Genomic DNA, 9,020 nt, shown 5'->3' with positions numbered 1-9,020 from the left:
TCAGCATGGCTACACCAAGGGCAAGTCCAGCCTGACCAGCCCAGTGGGCTGCTAAGGTGGAGTAAGTGCATGAATGGACCTGGGAAGGGCTACAGGGGCCATTTATCTGTCTCAATCCTGATGGACAACGGGGCCAAGCAGTGTCCCCAGGGGTCTGTACTGAGATCAGTGCTACTTAATCTCTTCCTTAATGACAAAGGCATCTAGGGCATGCTCAGCAAATTTGCAGATGGCCCCAGGCTGAGTGGTTGGGTGCCACAATGCCATTCACAGGGACATAACAAGCTCCATAACTGGTCCCATGAGAATTTCATAAAGTTTAACAACATAAAATTCCAGGTGCTGTACTGGGGTCAGGACAGACCCTGGTATCACTCCAGACTGGGGGATGAACAGATCCAGAGCAGCCTGGCTGAGAAGGACTAGGGGGTGCTGTGGGTGAGAGAATGGACACGACCCAGCCATGGGCCCTCACAGCCCAGAAAGCCAAAAGTGCCCTGGGCTGCATCCAGAGCAGCGTGGGCAGCAGGGGAGGGAGGGGATTCTGCCCCTCTGCTCTCTGGTGAGACCCCACCTGCAGAGCTGCACCCAGCCCTGGGCCCCAGCACAGGAAGAACATGGAGCTGTTGGAGTGAGTCCAGGTGAAGGCCACACATGGGATTGGAGGGATGGAGCACTTTCACTATGAGGAAAGGCTGAGAAAATTGGGATTCTCAATCCAGAGAAGAGAGGGCTCCTTTATACATTGACCTTAATGCAGCCTTCTAAGCAACCCACAAGAGCAATGGCAAAATACTTTACAAAGGCATGTAGTGACAGTACAAGGGGGGATGTTTTGAGGTGAAAGAGGTTTATATTAGATAGTAGGCAGAAATAAGACAGTGATCAGACTTTGGAAGAGGTTGTCCAGAGAAACTGTGGATGCCCCATCCCTGAGAGTGTTCAAGGCCAGGTTAGATGGGGCTTTAAGCAACCTGTTCTAGTGAAAGGCTCCTGTCCATGGCAGGGCAGTTGGAACTGGATGATTTTTAAGGTCCTTTCCAACTCAAACAACTCTATGATTCTATGTCCTGTGAAAATAACTGTGTCCCTAGGCAATATAATCAACCCAGACAGATAACTTACTCTCAGCCTCTAAGAAAGTTGCTGAAGTTAGGTGAGACTGATTTACCTTTTTAATTTTGTTTCAAAGGATTTAGACTAATTTTCAGTTCAAATAATTTTCAAAGCTCTTTTTATTTGAAGAGAATCTGACCCACCCCTCTGAACATTAGATCTTTTTAAACATAATTGACTGTCATCTTTTTATTTGTAACTACCATCTTATGAATTTTAAAAAAACACACATTCTTCCTGGACTAATTAGTTTGAATAGCCTACTTAATTTCACTACAGCATCATGTTCCCTAGCAACCTATTCTAAGCCTGCCAGGCATGCTGCCTTGCCAAAGAGTATGTGGAAGAAATTAAGTCAGCATCAGTGCTGCTGCTCCAAGTTTTATCTCAAGCAATGTTCTGTCCTTCAAATGAATCTGCAAAATGGTCTCACAACTCCTCAACTGTCTCCATCAAAAGGTGTACTACCACACAGAATGCAATCAGATAGCACTTGGGTATGAATCATCTATAGCTGAACCATAGTCTAGGAAGAACAATTCCAGAGTATCTAATCATAATCAGTGGATCCTTGTATACTTTTACAAAAAATTTAAATATTTTGGTGGCAAGCTCAATTGGTCTAACATCATGAAAAAAGCATTTCATGACAATTCAGGACGGTACTTTTTCAGGAAACCTTGGGTGTTCCCATATTTCTCATTTGGTGCCCTAAAAGTCTAGAGCTGAGATTTTGCCTGGCACTTATCTTGTGGTGTGGCTTTTCTCTCTTGGTGAACCCACAGATGAACTCATGCACAGAAGTCCATCAAGAGCTTCCCCTTTTCACTGGCACTGCAACCCCTTGTAAACATCTCTCTTCCTCTGAGTACTGGAAAGAATTTCAGTGCTGGCAAAGACACATCCATAATGCAAATATAAAGTGTATCACAATAATCTGAAGCCCTCTCCTCACATCCCTGTGCCCCAGCAGTTGGTGTTAGTACACATGGTGTGTTTGGGGTTCAAGTGAAATGGAGGAGAACATAATCTATACCCAAATCAAAAACTAGAAACTGGAAACTATGCTTTCCCCAATGCTTACTCAAAAGTTTTTGAAGCTTTTATAAATGTTGTCCTCCTTGCTTTTCTTTATAATTTAAAAAGAAAAAAAAAAAAAAACAGAATGAGATCCATAATTAAAACGAGAAATGAATGTTAAGAACAGACTTAACTCAACTGACATTTCACTTTAACATTTACTGGAGGCATTCTATGTTTTTTTCAGAAAACATGAAGAAAAAGATCATTATATTAAATACTTTTTAGGAATACCCTTCTTCAATGCATATTTTCTGTGTGAAAGATGATTTCTCATGTCATAAAAACTGTTATTGTGCCCTCACTTTCCTTTGCCTGGCATTAACAGGGAATAAAAGCACACCTCATTTCTAGACTGACTCATGAAGACAGGGAGGTGTTGCACCATGGAGGATTCAGCAGCAGACAGGCAGCACAGGCTGTGCCCACACCTGGTCCAGAGGCTGCTCTTTTGGGAACTGCAGACAGGTGTGGGCTTCTGTGGGCAATGCAGTGCTGAGACAGGGTTAGGAGTTCACAGTTGTGTTGTACAAAGTCCTGATGGAAATCCTGATGTGCTAGGCAAACATATTCAGACTATAGTTAGTTTGAAGAAAGGTTACAGTGCTCTAATTATATCCATGTTTTAGTTTCTTCTCAAAATATAAATTTATCAACAAATTCTCATTGTTACCTAGTTCTTCTCATCACTGCTTCAACAATCACAATTCCCTAATTTTGTTCTCTCTGGTAGCAAGATACAACCCAGACACTACCCAGTACATTTGTACAATGTGAAACACTTGACTCCTCTCAGGCTGACTATTTAAAAATAACAGAGAGACACTGTGTTAACATCTTCCTCTGAAATCTAAAAAAGCAGAGCTGTTTTATTCTTTCAGAACCACATTAAAAAAAAATAAAAACAAAAAAAACCCCACCAACAACAAAACGTTGCCTTGAAATATTTATTTCTCTCCTTCCCAATCTTTATCCTGCATCAGATGGTACCAATTAATCTTTTGGGTTTACAGAAAAGCATCAGATTCAAGGCCATGCCAGTTTAAAGTCAAACTATTAAACTATAGCAAGTAAAAGGTAGCTTAATCTTCAACAAAATAAATAAATAAATAAATAAATGCACTTCCATTTGGTGTTGAGGACAGCAAAGTAAAGCAGTGGAAGCAACAGCCTGTGTATCCAAACCTATCTTGTCTTAATTAAACAAAATCGTTGAGCCCTAACCTGGGCCTGTTTCAGGCCTTTATTGAACCTCTCCACTTCTGAACTGTGTCAGTTCCTTTTCTCAACGGTCATAATTTGGATGAGCAGGAACTGCTGGACAAAAGTCAGGGAAGCAGATAGCAAAGATCAATCCTACAAAGACTGAATTGTAGGGTCCTCCAGTGCAGTGGGTCTAAAAATTTTCCTTACTTTATATGTAAATTCAGGAATCTAAATCTGAATCTAAATCTAAATCTAAATCTAAATCTAAATCTAAATCTAAATCTATTTACTTATGTTGCAATAAACATCTCTGGGAATAAAACAATTGTCTTGCATTTTACAATTGCTATTCCAGTGCTATTCCAAAAGCTATTCCAGTGCCTGTAGAAAAACCCAAGCACCTGTGATTTCCCAACACTAAGGTGGCTGTAAATCAAATAATTAATTCTGTGATGTAATTGTTATCTCAGGAATTATCAGTGAAACTTCTTGTAATTTGATTTAGTTTGGAAGATAGTCTTTGCAGTGCAAATCAAACAAACATTTCTGCCATGAAATTAATAATGAAAAGATGAGCTGGCTTTAGGTTTTAACAGATTATTTTCAATTATATATTAAATATTTTCATTTTATTGTCATTCCCCTAGCAAATTAAAGGTAGGGGAAGCAGAACTAGACTGAAGCAGTTGCATTTAAATTTTACTTCCATTATTGCAAAGCAGAATTAGCACCCAGAGTTTTGAATCAGAATTCTCCTTCTGTTCTCAGGAGGGTTTGATGGATGATAAACTTTTACAAATATGGTTAATTTTACTGAATAAGATTTAAAAAAAAATTAAAGTACAATATTATTACACTTCTTAATGATGTTTTTTGCTTCTTTAAAAAAAAGAAAAAGAAATACTACAATAAATAGATGAAGATGTCACTAATTTCAATTTATGTTAAACATTTTTATGTTCAACCAAGTATAAACAATCTCAAGTGCTAGGAATGTTTTTGCCTCTGAAAAGCTGTGCTTAACTGAAAATCAGTTTTCCTGTGTTGGAGGTAATCTTTAATTACCCTTTGTTAACTTGCCATGCAATAACAATGGCTTTCCTGCCATCCTTCCCATGCCACTGTGACACAGCTTTTGGCCCTTTAGTTTTTGACCCAGATTTGGGCTTAGCCTGATAGACCAAACCTTGAAGCAGTTTACATAGATACTGCTCTATGTCTTACAGTCTCAGTATACCAAAGTAATTATTCTTCTGATTATTCATAATCTTCCTAGATTTTCTATATAGGAGGGATGTGTGATAGAAAATTAGCCAAATAGAGCAGGGGGAGTTTCTGAATGGGATCTGTAAGAACCTCAAACCTCATCAGCTGTCAGACACCTGCAATAACAACCAAACATCCAGCACTGCCCAATGAAATCACTCTGGAACTGAGATTTCAAAGGATCATGCCATTTTTCAGACACCTAGTCAACTCTAATGCTAATTTGGGAAATAAAAGATGTTTAGGGGTTAAGCATCCAAATTTCATCAGAATTTCAAGCAATCTAAGAAGAAATATTTATTTAATAATTTCAAGTTAATTATATTTTTAAAGATGTTATTTCTTTGCTCATGTAGTGAAAGGACATTGGGTTTTTATATGTTTTTAATGCTTCAATATTGAAACAAATCTTACTGCAGAAACCTTTCCTCTGAGATTTGAAGGCAGCACTGGGTTATGTGGCCTCTTGCCCAAGTGCATATTCTAATGGATGGGAGGACACTTGGCCTTATATTGTCTCTTGGGTCATTACCCTCAGATTTTACCTCCAATGGTGCTTATATGAGACTTTCCTTCCTAAATCACATCAGCACATCAACTTCTTGATAGGCTGCTCTCTGGTTTTCCTGTGAGAAATCACCTCATACCCCAGGAGTCTGAATCCTTTCAGAGAACTGCTGCAAATTTGGCACATGTACCTTCTTTCTGACAGGATAAATAATTCAGTAGAATATTCTCTGCATTATGCATTCAAGAGAGTTCAAGTCATATCTATTATTCATTGGGTGCTATTTAACCAGCTCTATCATTGACTAACTTACATTCTGTCACTTACCTTAACATTCATTTCAGCACTTAATTTATTCCTTAATGGTTATTTCATAATTACATTAACCAGTGCTGTTATATAAAGCAATGATTGCAATGTTTTGCAGTTCTGTTTTCCCCTCCACCATCAATATATTTTAAAATGTTCTTCTACAATTTTCTAGCCATGTAGGGGTTCTTAAAACTCCAAAAATGACAGGAGAGTCAACATTTGCAACAGAGAGAAAATGCCTGGAAAATTATAATTTCAAATAAGCAAAAATTATTTACAAAATTAGATTTTAAAAGTACTGAAAAGTGATATTGAAAAGGGACACAATTAAATTTCATTATGTGAATTCTTCCACATTTTGAGATGCAATTTTTCATGTTATAATAGACTAAGTAGAAAGAGAGAAAAATAATTAAACTGCACTAAATACCTTGAAATTAAAAGAACAAAAGATGGAGTTTAATGGGGGTTATTTTATGAAGCTTAATGAAGATAAGACAGTCTTTTCTAAAAGTAACTGTTTACCAGATCATTAAAAAAAAAATCAAAGAAAAGAATCGAGAATATTTAATCCTATTAACATTTGCAAAAGTCTTTCATGGGATAGTAGAAAACAGTCATCTCCAAAGGTCAAATTTCAACTGCATTCTTCCCCTTACATTTTTAATAACACAACTTTTTCCAGGAGTAGACTTGTGATAGCTGTGGGCTGACACAAGTTTTTTTTATGGCAACTGCTGTGTTAGTCTTAATCAGAAGTCAGACAAGAGTCTCCAGATCTTACCCAAGAACCACTGAATTTTTGCTACCTTGTCTTAGACCATGGCCCTGTCTTGTTGGCAGCACAACACTCCAGTGACATTCAGCAATTTCCAGTATGGAAAGTGTCCTCCCCCTAATCACCAGATCAGGGCTTTGGCAATTAACTGTTCTGACTCAATGAACAGACAAAACCTCCTGAGACACAGTTCTTGCTATCCTGATGACAGATTTCTCTGGAGGATGTTACTGGAGATGCCTCTCTCTTCCACAAACTACTGAGAAAACTTAGGTTGACAGCTTAGAAGACACCTTATTTTAATTGCCCATTCCTGCAGAGGACTGCATAGCACAGACTCAGCTCTCCTGTGTTTCTGCCCCAGTGACATCACAGCTTCAGGAAATCTCTCATCCTAGTTAGGAAGAAATATTTCCTTTTAAAAATTCTTATTCTAGTGATATTCAACATCATACATACATGCTTAAATCATACATAGAATGTTCAGCCTTGGTGGGAAATATTGATACCTACTAAATTTCAGCTTATAAAATTTGTAACATTAATCAATTTATATGAGCACTGCACCTTTGGTCACACCAAAACCTCCCTGAATAGTCTGGTTACTCAGTTTTCTGTGCCAATGTGGAAGTTTTCAGTGCCTTATTAGCCCATCAGTGCTAGTCACTGTTTGTGAATGCAAACTTCTAGTTACTTGAATCATACAAATACATCTAAAGGGATAAAATACAACATTAACTGACTGCAAAAATCGTAAAATTCAAACATGTTAAAAAAGCTCCTTTGCTGTTCAATTCAAATTTAGTTTTAATATATCGCCTTTTATAATATGCATGCATTTTTTCCCCAAATGGTTTATAAGTTCTTCAAAAATTATGTACAGCCTTTTTTTTTTTATCATAAGTAACCATATAGAGCACCTAATCAGAAAAATCACACCTACAGCTCAACTGATAAATAATTTTCCTCTTCTCATCATTATTACTCTGAAAGAACTTTCATTTATACTTACTTGCAGTGAATTTTGCCATTAGTTCAGGAGACAAAATTGTCCTGCAACAGGAACTCTGAGCCACTGGGTGAGCAAAAGGTTCAGAAAGAGGTCAGTAGTGAAGTTCAAAGCTCCATTATTTAGGAAGTCAAAAATTTGGTGAAACCTGTGGCATGAGAATCAGACTTTCCTTGCAGTCAATATTACAGCTATAATATGTACTAAAATATTAATTCTTATAGTCAAAAAAGCCAGGCTTATAAAAAATAGTTATTTTGAGAATTTAGAAGACAAGAATGTTACCTGTGATTACGTCTGATGACATGCAGCAGGTAAGTACCACTTGTGAAACAGTGCTAGTTCTTTAAAGGGTGTAGAGATTAATTTTGATTCTTTATTAAGATCAAGAAGAAGTGTTGAAAAATGTACAGTCCCTTGTTTTGAGACTGATAGTGTGGAAGACAGTGTGTAGAGATGTAGAAATAGGACTCAGTTCAGTTGCTTAAATATTTAAGTTTCTTAAATATCATATTGCTTGGGGGATCATGACTGGACTGACCCAGGGAAAGGTTTCCATATATGTGGTCACATGTGGGTGCCTTGTAAATCCCAGGATATCTCAACTTCCACACATGGACAACTCAGCCTCTACAAGTGACTTCTTCCACCTATTTTCTTCTTCCACACCCATTTTCAAAGCTGATCCCACCTCTTGCTCTGGTTCTTAGAGGGATTCTCATCGGGCAGTAGGAGTTGAATGATTCAAGTTAGGTGAGAAAAGCCATATCCACAGTGATACAGAACAAGAGGATATTTCAGTGCAATCTTGAGGCCTATATCATCATTAAAAACAGCAGATGTTACAGCAATAGAATACCTGCATTATATTTTATGAATTTAAATTATTAATACTTATGCATGTGGAAAATTATGGGTTTTAAAAATTTAGTAATACAGTTTAAGTTTAATCTACAAGAAGACCATCTTTTCCACAACATTGTGTTTTGGATTAAAGTAATAAATCATTGAAATTCAAACATTGCATTGAAGATTCTCTCTTCCTTTCCATTAGGTGTAAATTTCTGTGGCCTTCCTTGTATCCTTGTTTACTCTCTGAAAATATTCAGTTGTCATGAAAATGAGCAGGATTTTCAAATTTCCACAGTCAAAATCTGTTTTCATGCATGGAATAAGCCCAGTGACTTTGGAAAGTGAAGATTGCCTGAGTCTGAGACCTAAAGGATGTAAAGTGGACACACAATCCATCCTCTTGAACTTTGAGGTAGGTCTGAAAAGCAGATCTCTGGTGATGCTCATCAGTTCATCAGCTACCCAGTGTATCAGACAGACAAGCAAAAAGAACTTAAGCATAACATCCTAGATCTCAATTTGGGATACAAGTCTCTCCAAAATTTTCCAGCATTTCCGATTTGAAGGATGAAATTTGGAGAATGAAGTTGTTTCTCTCCTTGGAAAAATACCATGTTCTGTATTTAAAAAGTAAAAAAAAAAAAAAAAAAAAAAAAAGAGGAAAGGAAAATAAAGCGATTAACCAAACTCCAACAAGGGCCTTAGCAGCACAAATCCAGCATCAAAGCTCTAGACATGTTTGATGCCAGTGGCTTATCTTCCACACTAATTTATTAATTTTGAATGCTGTATGTGTTACACAATGATTTGTTCTGTGGGGAAACTATCAAAGCTTAGACACAGAGATCAAAAGAAGTCTTTAATGTAAAGGAGAATGAGCAATGTGCTGTTTC

The sequence above is a fragment of the Erithacus rubecula genome (genome assembly GCF_903797595.1).
Source record: "Erithacus rubecula genome assembly, chromosome: 2".
Classification (NCBI taxonomy): domain Eukaryota; kingdom Metazoa; phylum Chordata; class Aves; order Passeriformes; family Muscicapidae; genus Erithacus; species Erithacus rubecula.
This window is presented reverse-complemented; position numbering follows the sequence as displayed.